Source organism: Eriocheir sinensis, chromosome 17 (assembly GCF_024679095.1).
Source record: "Eriocheir sinensis breed Jianghai 21 chromosome 17, ASM2467909v1, whole genome shotgun sequence".
Lineage (NCBI taxonomy): Eukaryota > Metazoa > Arthropoda > Malacostraca > Decapoda > Varunidae > Eriocheir > Eriocheir sinensis.
In genome coordinates, this window is record NC_066525.1 from 7,853,159 (window position 1) to 7,866,930 (window position 13,772).

At 44.3% G+C, this 13,772-nt stretch overlaps 1 protein-coding gene across 3 annotated transcripts in view; it reads left to right on the forward strand.

The window, feature by feature from the left end:
• The window catches only part of LOC126999888 (uncharacterized), a 145,178-nt gene that overhangs the window by 91,570 nt on the left and 39,836 nt on the right, over positions 1-13,772 (forward strand). For 2 of the 3 annotated variants that reach the window (XM_050863015.1, XM_050863013.1), the window contains exon 3: positions 13,185-13,227. The gene's annotated coding sequence lies outside the window, so the exon portion shown is untranslated. Of the gene's footprint in view, positions 1-12,814; positions 13,029-13,184; positions 13,228-13,772 lie in introns of all 3 variants that reach the window. The other variant, XM_050863014.1, reaches the window with a different exon arrangement.

Sequence of the window (13,772 nt, forward strand, 5' to 3'; positions counted from 1 at the left end):
TTCATCTTTCCATCCAACGAAATTAACTTACCTAACAATAACACGAGATACGAGATGCTTAGGACATTAATGATTTTTCCTAGAGATTTTTCCTTCCTTCGTTTATTTGAGCTTACCCTCTTCCTTCTTTTTTTCTTATCTGTAATCCCTTTTGTCCTTAACTTACCTCTGTTTCTCTTCCTCAACTTTTCTTCTGTTTTTTTTTTGTGTGTGTGTGTTTTTCTTCGTGTTTTTTCTTCCTTCCATGTATGTATTTGTTTTTAATTTTCTTACTGATTCCCTCTTCGTCCCTTCGTTTCTATTTTTCATTTTTCCACTCATCTATAAAAGGTATAATCGTCATATATCTCTTCCTTCTCCTCTTTGTCCTATTTTCCTCCTTTTCCTCCTCATCATCATCCTCATAAGCTCTTTTTCCTCTCATTTATAAACTATATAATCGTCGTCTTTCTCCTCCTCCTTTTTCTCCTATTTTTCTTCCTTTTCCTCCTCATCATCATCCTAATAAGCTCTTTTTCCTCTCATCTATAAAGGGTATAATCGTCATATTTCTCTTCTTTCTGTTCTTTCTCCTATTTTTCTTCCTTTTCCTCCTCCTCATCATCCTTATAAGCTCTTTTTCCTCTCATCTATAAACTGTATAATCGTCATCTTTCTCCTCCTTCTCCTCCTTCTCCTATTTCTCTTCCCTTTCCTCATCATCATCCTCATAAGCTTCCTCCCTTAGACTCATTCTCCGCCATCCTTAAAATAAACAAGATCATAAATATAGACATGACTAAACCAACTGAGCATTTATAATCTCTACCACACGTAATAATTCCACGCATATATGAAACACGTGCATTGCAAAAGAGGGGAATGCTATATTTTCTTTTTACTTTACTCCTAACAATTTCGAAACAATTGCCAAGGAAGAGTTAAGAGGGAGGCAAAAAAAATCCCAAAACGGTCACGAGTCCGCTAGGCGAGGCTGGACGAAACTGGGACGGAACGTGTGAATGAGGACAGGCAGGGGGGAGGAGGGGAAGGGGCAAACAACTGGAGGTAAGGGGAGACGAGGGAGGGCAGTTAAGGGGTCACGAGCAAGGGGAAGGGAGGTAGAGGGAGAGGGACGAAAAGGTGAAGAGTTTGTGAGAGTAGGAGGGGAGGAAATACGAGTATGTGACGGAGGGATGGAGGAGGAGGAGGAGGAGGGAGCAACAAAGAGATGGGAGGCGTGAAGGAAAAAGAAAGGTGGACGGAGTGAAAGAAAGAGAGGGTTAAAAGAATAAAGGGGAGTTAGTAAGGTAAGGATAAGATAAGAAGAGAAGGGAAGTCAGTGATTGAGAGTATGAGGTAAGTAAAGGGGTGAGAAGTGATGACGTAAGGGAAGGGAAAGGAGTGGATAGGAGGAGGTTAGGCGGGAATAGTCTTAACGATGATGATGGTGATGAAAGAAGAGAAGAGGAAAGGAGAAGGGAACAACGGAAGGGAAAAGGGTTACTGAAGGGAAAGGAGGGCTACAGGGAGGGACATAAGGAGTGGACAGAGGAATAGGTGGGTATGGGAAGAAGGAAGGGCGGGAATAGTCTTAACGATGATGATAGTGATAATGGTAATGAGAGAAGAGTAGAGGAAAGGACAAGGGAACAACGGAAGGGAAAATGGGTTACTGAAGGGAAAGGAGGGCGGCAGGGAGGGACATAAGGGGTCTAACGAGGACAGAGGAATAGGTGGGTATGGGAAGAAGGAAGGGCGGGGAAGGGAGCTGGGGTGTTTGTCCGAAGGGGGCGGGGGGGGGGGGGCAGAGCAGGGCGACGCAGCACCAGTCGTTTGCTCCCCTGGACCTCATGATTGTTTTTATCGGTAAAGACTCGCACAGAGAAAATTAGATATTGAAATTTTGTGCAGACGAGCGAGGCTAGTCAGCCCTATTGACAGAGACGCCACGCCCGACCCGCCCCGCCCTTCCTCACCTGCGTGTGTGTGTGTGTGTGTGTGTGTGTGTGTGTGTGTGTGTCTCATTATTTCGTTGAAGCCGTTTGAATTTCTGTATTTGTTTTTTTAATCTTTATTTTTTGCATTATTATACATTTTTACTTTTCTTTCAGCGCGACGCTCGCTGCAGTGTTTTTAAAAACACATAACAGCTTCACAAACGTCTCTCTCTCTCTCTCTCTCTCTCTCTCTCTCTCTCTCTCTCTCTCTCTCTCTCTCTCTCTCTCTCTCTCTCTCTCTCTCTCTCTCTCTCTCTCTCTCTCTCTCTCTCTCTCAATAAAAGTAAGTGTCGAATTTTACTTTTTGCTTTGCTCGTTGCCCCGAAAATTTGGGACACGATACCATCGTTTTACTTTCTTCCTTTCCTAGACTGCGAATATTAAATATATATATATATATATATATATATATATATATATATATATATATATATATATATATATATATATATATATATATATATATATTATGTATGTATGTATGAATGTATGTATCTATGTTTGTGTATGTGTATGTGGGGTGGGGGGGATGGGAAGTGGAGGATGCTGCTGGAGACGCAGCATCCTTCCCTCGTCCACTTACTCGTCTTTCCTCGCCGCCTCCCCTCACTGACAGTCCCTCGCACACCCTCCATTCCTCCCTGCCTCCCCACTCCTCTCCTTGCCTCCTGCATTCCCTCTTCCCACTGCTCGTCCTTCCATCTTTCCCTCCACCCCTCCTCTCCACCCCCACCACAGGCAGTGAGGGCAGCAGCAGCTCAGTGGGTCGTCAGCTCCACGCACGCGGCTCCTCACACCCACACACGCGATTTAGGGAGCGTACGTGGACTGACCCTTACACACACACACACACACACACACACACACACACACACACCAAAAGAGATCGATGTGAACCCAAAAATTAATTTCATATCTATTTTTTTTCTTCTACGTATATAACGCATTAGTTGCATTAAGATTATGTAGACGACAGCACTTTCATTGTGTGTGTGTGTTTGTGTGTGTGTGTGTGTGTGTGTGTGTGTCTGCGCAAAAGTCTCCGTATGTACACGTCAGACCTGAAAATTTTCCCGTTTTTTATATATATTTCTCCCTTCGTCTCCCGCTTACTCTATTTCCCCCTTTTACCCATCCGCACGCTGCTCCCTTTTTCCCTTTCTTTTCTTTTAGCCCTCCCTTTTCCGCCCTCCACACTTCCCTCGCCTGTCTCTCTTTTATTACGTTTCCTCGCCAACTCGATATTCTCTCCTTCTCCCCTTTGCTAACGCGCGCCGGCAAGTTATAATATCCTCAACGTCCTTCCTTTCTCTTTCCTCCTCTTCCTCTTCTTTCTCATCTTCGTCCTTCTCATTTACTTGTTCCTCCTTACTAATTTTCTCTTCCTCATCGTCATCCTCACTTATTCCTTCCTCAGCCGATACTATAACCACTACCTCCTCCTCCTCCTCCTCTTCCTCCTCCTCATCCTCCTCTTCCTCATCCTTCTCGTTTGCTTGTTCCTCTTTAATAATCTTCTCTTCCTCTTCCTCATGCTCACTTATTCCTTCGTTTGCCACCTCCTCCTCCTCCTCCTCCTCCTCCTCCTCCTCCTCCTCCTCCTCCTCCTCCTCCTCTCCTCCCTCCCCCCCTCCCCTCTCCTCCTCCTCCTCCTCCTCCTCCTCTTTTATTTGTATATCACCCAAGATCTCACTACACGTTTCCCAATCTTGATCCGTCTTCTGCACCTGTTGGTATGAGAGAGAGAGAGAGAGAGAGAGAGAGAGAGAGAGAGAGAGAGAGAGAGAGAGAGAGAGAGAGAGAGAGAGAGGAGGGGGGGGGGTCTAAGCCGCTGAAACAAGCAACATGAGCCGACGAAGAAGAAGCGACACCTATTAAGTCATCTGCATGTTTAAAGGAGAGACAAGGCAGCACGAACTTCCTCCTCCTCCTCCTCCTCCTCCTCCTCCTCCTCCTCCTCCTCCTCCTCCTCTTCCTGTGGCGTGAGTGTCCTTCCTTCCCTGCTCCCTGCTGCTGCCTCGTGCCTCTCTTTCCTGCTTGTTTTGAGTGTTCCTTTTTCCTTCCTTTTCCTTCATCCTCTCCTCCCTTCTTTTTCCCTTTCCTTTCTATGTCTTTCCTTTCCTTTCCTTTTTGTCTCACTTTTTCACTTTTTTCTTCCTTGTATTACTTCCTCCTCCCCCTCCTCCCCTTCCCATTCATTTCCTCCCCTTCCATTTTTTTCTCTTCTCTTAATTTACCTTCCCTTTCTTTTATTCCCTATTCATTCCTGGCTCTCCTCTCTCTTCCCTTCCCTTCCTGTCTCTTCTTTATCTTTTCCTTCCTTTTACTTCCTTCTTCATTCATTTTCTCCGTTTTCACTGCGTTCCCCTCACTTTTCCTCCATTCCATCCCCACCCCAGCCTTTCCCTCCTCTCATTTCATCCGCGTGCCTACCTTTCCTTTTATCAGTCCCTTTGCCTCTCCACCTCGCGCGAGCCTTAATTCAATCTCCCCCCCTCGCCCCTCCCCCCCCTTGGACCCAGCCCCTCACGCACACTTCCCACGCCTAACATTTAATATCGTCACATAATTATTACCAGGAATGTAGTAATAGCGATCCGTAAGAGTAATTCCGGCGAGGCAAGGACAATATTCACATCATGATATCCGGGTCGTTAAACGCAGACTCATAAAAGCGCTACGTATGTTCTTCCCCCCCGCGCCTGATGCATCGTTGCGTGTGGTATCAGCGTAAGGTCGCCGCGGTTATAAAAGTCGTTCGTAGCGGAGATGAGATATGTAACTGGTGCTGGTTTGTTTTGTTTTCCCGCCGTGTTGATCGTGAATTGTTTGGAACGGAAAAGGCTTACGTGTGGTTGATTGATTCTTCCACGAATAAACGTAGAAAAGAAGTTAAAGCTGGCCTTTGTCCTCCAACCAAGAGTCAGTGGGTGCGGTGCTCGGCTACGCAGGGATGAAAATGTAGAAACTCGCCGTGGCAGAAATTATCATATATTTAATCACCAGGAAGTATTTCATAAGTCAGGTCGTTTCGTCACTAGTAATGACACTACACCCCTTGTCTGACCTGAGTTGTCACCAGAAGTCCCTCCCATAATGCCCCTACTATCCATGTCCTCCGTGTAGCAATAGATGTCACCAGAAGCCCCTCACAGAATAACACTACATCCCTTGCCTGCCCTGTAGCAAGAGTCCCACTGATAATGCCCCTACTCTCCAAGTCCGTCCTGATGCAAGGGATGTCACCAGAAGTCCCTCTCAGAATGGCCCTACACTCCTTGTTTGCCCTGTCCCAAGAGCTGTCACCGGAAGTCCCTCGCAGAATGCTGTATCTTCTTTTCTCCTTTAACGCGGAACAGCCACTTCGCCACCAACGAGATTTAATACACTCGTGAAGCCTTACCGAGGATGTGGCTGGACGCTGAGAAGGTGCTTTAAGTCAATGTACTTCAAACTTTCCTTCCAGCGGCTCTGTTATACTCTAATCAGCGCCCTCACGACCCCTTTGCGGACCTCTTTGCAGTACTGAGACCTGTGTGCCTCCCTCCCGTCGTCTGGTACTTCGTTTTCTATTACCGAAGAACCTGCGATACAATAAGAGACCTTTACCCTGAAGAACCCTTTGATACGTGGTTCCCTGCTGCTGCTTCCCTACTCTGCGCCTTCCTCCCGACATCTGGTACTCCGTTTTCTATTTGCGAAGAAGCTACGGTACATTGAGCCGCCTTTGCCTTCAAGAATCCTGCTTTACGCGGTTCCCTGCTGCTACTGCCCCCTTTGCAATGGCCCGCTGATGCCTCGTTCGCGCTGAAGGATACACTGCCGGCGGGTCGTTGGGATTGATGGTCTCGAAAATGTGTGTCCGCAAGTTTTATAATCAGAAACTTGGTCCATGGCGCTGCTACCTCGAGGACGATGAGGAGCGCTGACGAGGACGACGAAGCTGTTGTGAGTAGAGAAGGGTAGGGAGAAGGGAGTAGTGGGGGGGGAGGTTGAGGTTCTGTGTGTGTGTGTGTGTGTGTGTGTGTGTGTGTGTGTGTGTGTGTGAGTTTACCCTTCTGATTGCCCATTCTCATCTCATCTCTTCTACCTTCATTCCTTTTTATATTCTTCTTCACTCCTCTTCCCTCTCTCTCTCCTCCCCTCTCCTCGGCTATCTCCTACTCCCCTTCCCTCTCACCCACGCCTCTTCCCTTCTCTTCATTCATATTCCCTACTAACTATCCTTTCCCTTCTCATCTCTCCGCTATTTTCTTTCCATTTAATGTCCCCTTCCTTCTCCTTCTCTCCTTCTTTTACCCTATTTCACTACTTACTCTCCCTTCCTTTCCCTTCTCATTTCTCCTTTACTCCCATCCTACTCACTCGCTCTTTCTCCTCTACTTCCTATCCATCTCACCTACGCTTCTTTCCTCTTCTTTTATATTCTTTTCTTCTTCTAGTCTCTCTCCGTCTTCCCTTCTCTCTTCCTCATTCTTCATCCTTTCCCTTCCATTATATTCACCATTAACTGTCCCGTTCCTTCTCGTATCTCCTCTATTTCCTTTTTATTTGCTGTTTTATCCCTTCTCTTCGTCTCTTCTCTACTTCCCATTCACCTCGCCCACGCTTCTTTCTCTATTTCCTTTCTATTTTCTGTCCCATTCCTTCCCGTCTCTTCTCTACATCCAATTCGTCTCGCCCACGCTCCATTCCTCCTCTTGCCCCATATACACACACTCACCACTCTCCCTGCCCTCCTCTGCTTATTGATTGGTTCCTCCGCTATAGCATCTCCTTCCTTCCCTGCCATTACTCCACGTCGCGGCAGGAAGGAGAGAAGGAAGAGCCGGAGTTGATAAGTAGAAGGGCGCGACGAGTACATTGGCTAAGTGGAGGAGAGAGAGAGAGAGAGAGAGAGAGAGAGAGAGAGAGAGAGAGGGGGGGGGAGGTTGTAGTTGTAGTTTGTGTTGTTCTTAGACTCCTCGCTTTCTCCCTTCGACGACCTAATGCTACAAGATGAAGAAGAAGAAGAAGAAGAAGGAAAAGGAGAAGATTAAAAAGAAAAATAGAAAGATAAAGAAGAAGAAGAGGAAGAAGAAGAAGAAAGAAAAAAGAAAAAGACGAAATAAAAGAAATAAAAGAAAAAGAAGAAAAAGAAGAAGTAGAAGGAGAAGAAGAAGAAATAAAAAGAAAAAGAAGGAAAAAAAAGAAAAAGAAGAGGCAAGTTTTATGATTGTTTCTAGTTCATGGCGCAGAAAAGGACTTGTAGAACGCCAGTAAGCTCATGAAATAGCTACTTAGTCCATAAAGATTCCAATACCTTGTCATGAGTCTTTTTTTTTAAGTGGATTACTACATAGGCCAAAAAATATCAGTGAATAGAGATGTCAAGTCTTTTCCCTAACTTAAATATATGGAAAGGCCCTGTGACCTCTCTTTATCCTCTTTCTTCCTCCTCCTCCTCCTCCTTTTCCTCCTATTCTCAATCATCATCTTTTTCTTCTTCCTCTTCCTCCCCCTCCTCCTTTTCTACCTCTTCTTCTTCTTCCCTTTACTCTTGCATGCTCTCTATATTCCTGTTCTTCCTCCTCCTCCTTTTCCTTTTCTTCCTTCGTTTCTTTTTCCTCTTCCTTCTCCTTTTTCTGCTCCTCTTCCTCTTCCTTCTACTCCTGTATGCATCCTTCTACACTTTATCCTCCTCCTCCTCCTCCTCCTCCTCCTTCTCTTCCTCCTTCTCTTCCTCCTCCTCCTCCTCCTCCTTTTTCTCTCTCTCTCTCCTCTCTCTCTCTCTCTCTCTCTCTCTCTCTCTCCTCTCTCTCTCTCTCCTCTCTCTCTCTCTCTCTCTCTCTCTCTCTCTCTCTCTCTCTCTCTCTCTCTCTCTCTCTCTCTCTCTCTCTCTCTCTCTCTCTCTCTCTCTCTCTCTCTCTCTCTCTCTCTCTCTCTCTCTCTCTCTCTCTCTCTCTCTCTCTCTCTCTCTCTCTCTCTCTCTCTCTCTCTCTCTCTCTCTCTCTCTCTCTCTCTCTCTCTCTCTCTCTCTCTCTCTCTCTCTCTCTCTCTCTCTCTCTCTCTCTCTCTCTCGCTCTCGCCTTGGCTTGAGAGGAAAGTAGTTTTAAAGTTAATATTTAGGTAAAGTTTCGGATACAAAAAAGAGCAAGAATGTGTATCACCAGCTGCTGCCATTCTTGCCGCCACCTCCTTGCCGCTGCTGCAGACCTGACGGCTCGGCATTCCTGGGTGTCTTGGTGCGAACTGGTACTTGGTCTGGGTTGGTCTGGTTGGTATTCTTATTGGTCTTCGTTGGTGCAAACTGGTACTTGTCGGTCTTGGTTGGTGCAAACTGGTTGGTTCTTGTGTCTTCGTGTAAACTGCTACTTGTGTCTTGGTGCATGAAAACTGGTGCTTGTTGGTCTTGGTGCAAACTGGTACTTGTTGGTCTCCGTTGGTGCAAACTGGTACTTGTTGTGTCTTGGTGCAAACTGGTTGGTTCTTGTGTCTTCGTGTAAACTGGTACTTGTGTCTTGGTGCAAATTGGTGCTTGTTGTGTCTTGGTACAAACTGGTTCTTGCTTGTTTGTTCGGGTGGTGTGGTGAAGCACAGAGCTGGGTTGACTTGGCTTGTTTGAGGTGCTTGTGTATGTGTTTGTTTGTTTATGTATGTGCATGTTTTACTGTAGAGGAGACAGACTGAGGGCTAAACAAAAATCGCATGCCCTCAAGAAACAACTTCTTTAAACATATACAGGTGTCAAAAATGAGAGATATGCTTAAATTCTAGAAGTGTTTCGATACTCCACTCTTAGAAAGTGTAAAGCAGAAATAAAAACAGTAAAAGGAGCACATTTTCACTAACCTTCTTGTCTTTGTCCATTTCTCTTTTTTGTGCGATTTAACTTATAAACAGAATATTGCAAGTTTTGTGGTTACAGTCCTTAATTTCTACTCCGTCGGCAAGGTGGTAAGACAAAAAAAAAATAATCCTACCCCAAAACACGAAGCAATGCGAAAAACGAGCTGAAAAGAACACTCCAGTCACAGTTAACAGCGTCCATTCTCTCTTGTTTTCGCTCATTCACTGTTACATCGTTCTGAAAGTATCCATTATTTTGAAGGGCAACTGTAGAACGGAACCCTCGACAGCATTTCGTTGTTGTGGGCTTCTAATTCACTCCCTCACCAGAATATTGAAGGTTTTTAGGCTACATCCCACAGTCTTCGCCCCCTCCTACGTCGGTTCACCCGCCAGTTTGCTTTTCTTTGTTCCGTCCGTCCCTCCACTCGCCCACCTGCCGGCCTGGCTTGTAAAACTTCCCAGGTACATCAACACTTGGTATTTCCAGCGAGGTGTTTGGCGGGGGCGTGTAAGCACCACCTGTACCTCCTTATTCCATGCCCTCTCCTCCTCCTCCTCCTCCTCGCACATTCTCACTACCAGCTGTTTCGCGCCTCCAAACAAGCTCACTAATTGCCCTCATTTGCATGCCACAAGGTCCGCCCCCTTCCCGCCCTTCCTCGTTTTCTGGCCGTGATGTTGTCATGTGTTCCCATTTTCTGTGTATGTACGCCTCCTCGTTTTTAAGGGGAGGGTGAAGTGAAAGGAGGCTCTTGTGAGTTTACTTTTTTTTTTTTTTTTGGGGGGGGGGGATTGTTGTTGTTGGATGGTGTTCGGCATGAATTGATTGAGAGGAAGGGGAGGGAATAGAGGAGGTAAAGAAAATGTGTATAGTTAGGTAAAGAGAATGAGAATGAGGGAGGAGGTGGTGATGACTTTAAGAAACTTGACCATGTAATTAATGTATAACCTCCTACACACTCAAAAGTAAATAAAATTGGAGGTTTCTATCAGTCTATTTATCTGTGTGTCCATCTATCTATCTATCTATCTGTCTAAATCTATCTTCGGGACAACAGCAAATGATTTCTAAAATACATTCAGTTCGAACCCTCCAGAAATCGTGTTATCGCCACAAGCAACTGAGAAACAGTGTCAACTAAAACAAAATCCCTTAATAATAACCTTCTGAGGGCGAACAAGACGTCGTGCTACCAATGGCTTCAGCGGACGAAAAATACCGAGGAATACTTAAAAACTTTTATAACGCTACTTTCCGACGCAAACAACTACAATTATCGCGCTATAACTTCGGCAATTAGAGAAACCGAGAACTTTTGAGGCTGCCGTCGGGGTCTGATCTCCGCATAAATAATAAAGCTCAGCGAAGTCGCAACACGCGCCTGCATTTCAGTCTGACTTCCTTCTGCCGAGCGAAAGTTATTGAATAAATCAGAATATCCAACGCTGAAACCAAGGCTCAAGAAGTGTCGCTATTTCCCGCTTTTTTTTTTTTTTTTTTTTTTTTTTTTTCGTCGATGTAAGTGCAACGAGAGCAGGGCTGAGAGAAAAGCTGCATGATTCCCCGCGCATTTTCCTGCTCGTAAAGGAAAGCGTAAGGTATTGATATTAAAGCGACGTTATTCCTCTCGTAGTTTCATGTTCGTAAAGGTGAATGTAAGAAAAGCAGGTCTGATAGAAAAGCGGCTTGATTCCCTGCGCATTTTCCTGCTCGTAAATGAAAGCGCAAGATATTGATATTTTAGCGACATTATTCCTCACGTAGTCTCATGTTCGTAAAGGTGAGTGTGAGAAAAGCAGGTCTGATAGAAAAGCGGCTTGATTCCCTGCGTATTTTCCTGCTCGTAAATGAAAGCGTAAGATATTGAAATAGAAGCGACATTGTTCCTCACGTAGTCTCATGTTCGTAAAAGAGTAAGAAAAGCTGGTCTAGGAGTGGCATTATTCACCAAGTATTTTAATGTTCGTAGATGTAAGTGTAATGAAAAGCAGGTCTGATGTATGTTATGTGACGCTATTTCCCACGCGTATTTTCATCATCGTAGAGGTAAAAAAAAAAAATAAGAAGCAGGTCTGATGTAGAATTGACACTGTATCCCCACACTTATTTTCATGTTCGTGAAGGTAAAAAAAAATGTGTAAGAGCAGCAGATCTGATGTAGAATTGACAGTTTTCCATCCATATTTTCATGTTCGTAAAGGTAAAAAAAATATGTAAGAGAAGCAGGTCTGATGTAGAATAAAGAGCAGCAGATCTGATGTAGAATTGACAGTTTTCCATCCATATTTTCATGTTCGTAAAGGTAAAAAAAATATGTAAGAGAAGCAGGTCTGATGTAGAATTGACACTGTATCCCCACACTTATTTTCATGTTCGTGAAGGTAAAAAAAAAGTGTAAGAGCAGCAGATCTGATGTAGAATTGACACTGTTTCCCACACGTATTTTATATTCGTTAATGTAAGTGTTAGAAAAGTAGGTCATATATACGTGGTTCATAAAGCAATGTATTCTTTAACCAAAATAAAACCAACTTGAGATGCGGCAAGCAGCTACCCTATACTTTAAAATGACCCTAATTCGTTAACGTAAAGTTTGCTATATATACAGAAATACGCTGTAGCTTATCGTTAAGTGTAAAAATGTATATATTCGCTGAGGCTCGGTTGGGTATTCTGTAAAAAGTATATATCATCTCTTTTTTCTTTCTTTTTTCTTTCTTTTTTTTCTCTTTCCATTTTCTTCCCTCCCGGAACCTTCTCGCCTCAGGATCGCCACATCTATAACTAACGAAGTCCAGTTGATTATAGAAAATGTGGTTAAGAGAGCTTTTCCTCCTCCTCCTCCTCCTCCTCCTCCTTTTTACAGCCTGGCTTGACTCTGGGGCACTTTGAAGTTGTTTTTTTCTTCTCTCCCTCTCTCCTCCTCCTCCTCCTCCTCCTCCTCCTCCTCCTCCTCCTCCTCCTCCTCCCCCTCCCGCTTGGAACACACCATCGGAGGCATTTCCAAAATCTCCCCGGCCCACCACCTCTTTCCGCCTCTTTCGCTTATGTTTTTCCTATTTTTTTTTTTCGCCGGCGCTCCTATTTCCCGCCTCTCTCAGTTGATATTTTGGAACCGTATCTTGGCTTTCTGTGTGTCTATCTATCTATCCATCTGTCTGTCTATCTATACATCTCATACCCACGCACACACACAGCCAGTCAGCCTTTCTGCCAGATTAGATGCTCCTCCGACTTCCCACTTTCTTATCTTTCTTTATTCTCGCGATATGGCTCCTCCCTCTCTTTCCTTCCCGTCATCTAATCTGGCACCACCTCCTCCAGCGGCCTGCGCCCCGGCTTCCTTCTCTAATTTTCCGCGAAGTCTCTTTTTCTAGGTCAGTTTGGGGTGGCGCCGTTGGTCCTTGCAGTATGTTCCTCTCTCGATGGGCCGTGTATGGTAGGTTGGCAGTGGTCATAGCAAATAATAGGTCGTATGTGTGACGTGTAGCTTAGGTTTGTTTGTGAGGGATGGAGCTGTCGTGTTTCTGAAAGCTTGTGAGTTATTTTGTTTTATTGTTGGTTATGTAAGTCTTGGCCGTGTGATATTATTTGCTATATAAGTCATGTTAAACGTTAGGTCGTTGGTGTGTCTTGTGCGGCGGCGCAGGTTTGTCTGGGAGTGAAGGAGTTCTCGTATTTCCAAAAGCTTGTGACTTATTTCGTGTTGTTATTCTTTAGATAAGTCGTGGTTCTATTGTGTGGTTTCATTAATTTGTATGAGAAAGTGTGAAAATTCTGATTAACAACGAATTAACTAAGACACGTACTCAAATCAAAAGGAAGGAAGAATATGAGGAAGAAAATCTAATATAACGAGAAAGAAAAAGAAGAGAAAGAGGAGGTAAATAAAGAACAAATGTATAAATATAGCCCTTTTTTCTCTATTTCTTTGTTCAATGAGGAATAGTAGCTACATCCAGGCTTTGTATAATTCTTTTGTCGCATTTACTCCTCCCTGCAGGCCTACCACGCTACACTGCCTCGTTGAACAGAAGAGAATGCCAGACATCGAAAAACCCAACGGATGACGCACCAAATTAAAGACGAGCGATGAACCACACGCACCAAAATATATAAATAAATCAAAAATATTAAAGTGTTGATTTGACGCTGAATTATAAATAAGTAAAAAGTTTCATTAATGACGAAGATGTTTCATGTTATTCGAGGATGAGGTTTGTTAACGTAAACTTTGCTATATAGAGAAATGTGCTTTAGCTTATCGTTATGTGTAAAAATGGATGTATTCGCTGAGGCTCGGTTGGGTATTCTGTAAAAAGTATACGTCATATATTTTTTTTTCTTTTTCTACGTTTCTTATTTTTTTTCAGATGGACAGATTGAGACCTGATGGGGTTCGAGGAAGTCTGACCGGTGAGTACATGCTTCTGTTATTCTCGCTCAGTATTGCCCAGTGTCGTTTTGGAGGCGACTTTGTTTCCCATTGGCGACACACTTACGAGCAGACGAGGCATAATAACAAAAGGGAAGTAAAACAGGAATTATTCGCCTTTTATCTCATGGAAACAGCAACAGAATTAAACCATTTATAATATCCGCATGTTGCCGCAAATAATCCCAAAGACTCCCTCGAAAAATTAAGTGGAAATAATCATACAGCTACAAAATTCATAAGACCACATAAATAACTGATACCTAGCTCTAAACTTATATTAAACCACCATGAGTCATCAATAAAAAGGAAAGGCTGGCAAACTGAGGAAACCCTTCTAAATGTAACTTCTACCCTCCCCCTCACCCCAACACCACCCCAGCCACCGAGCCCAACCCCGCAGCCCTACCACCGCACCCCCACACTCAGCCTGACTCAACATTAGGAGTTGTATAGTTAACAGAATCGTTTTGGGAATGACTTCTCAGACTGACCTGCGCCAGTCTGGAGGTAACATTCTTGGCTG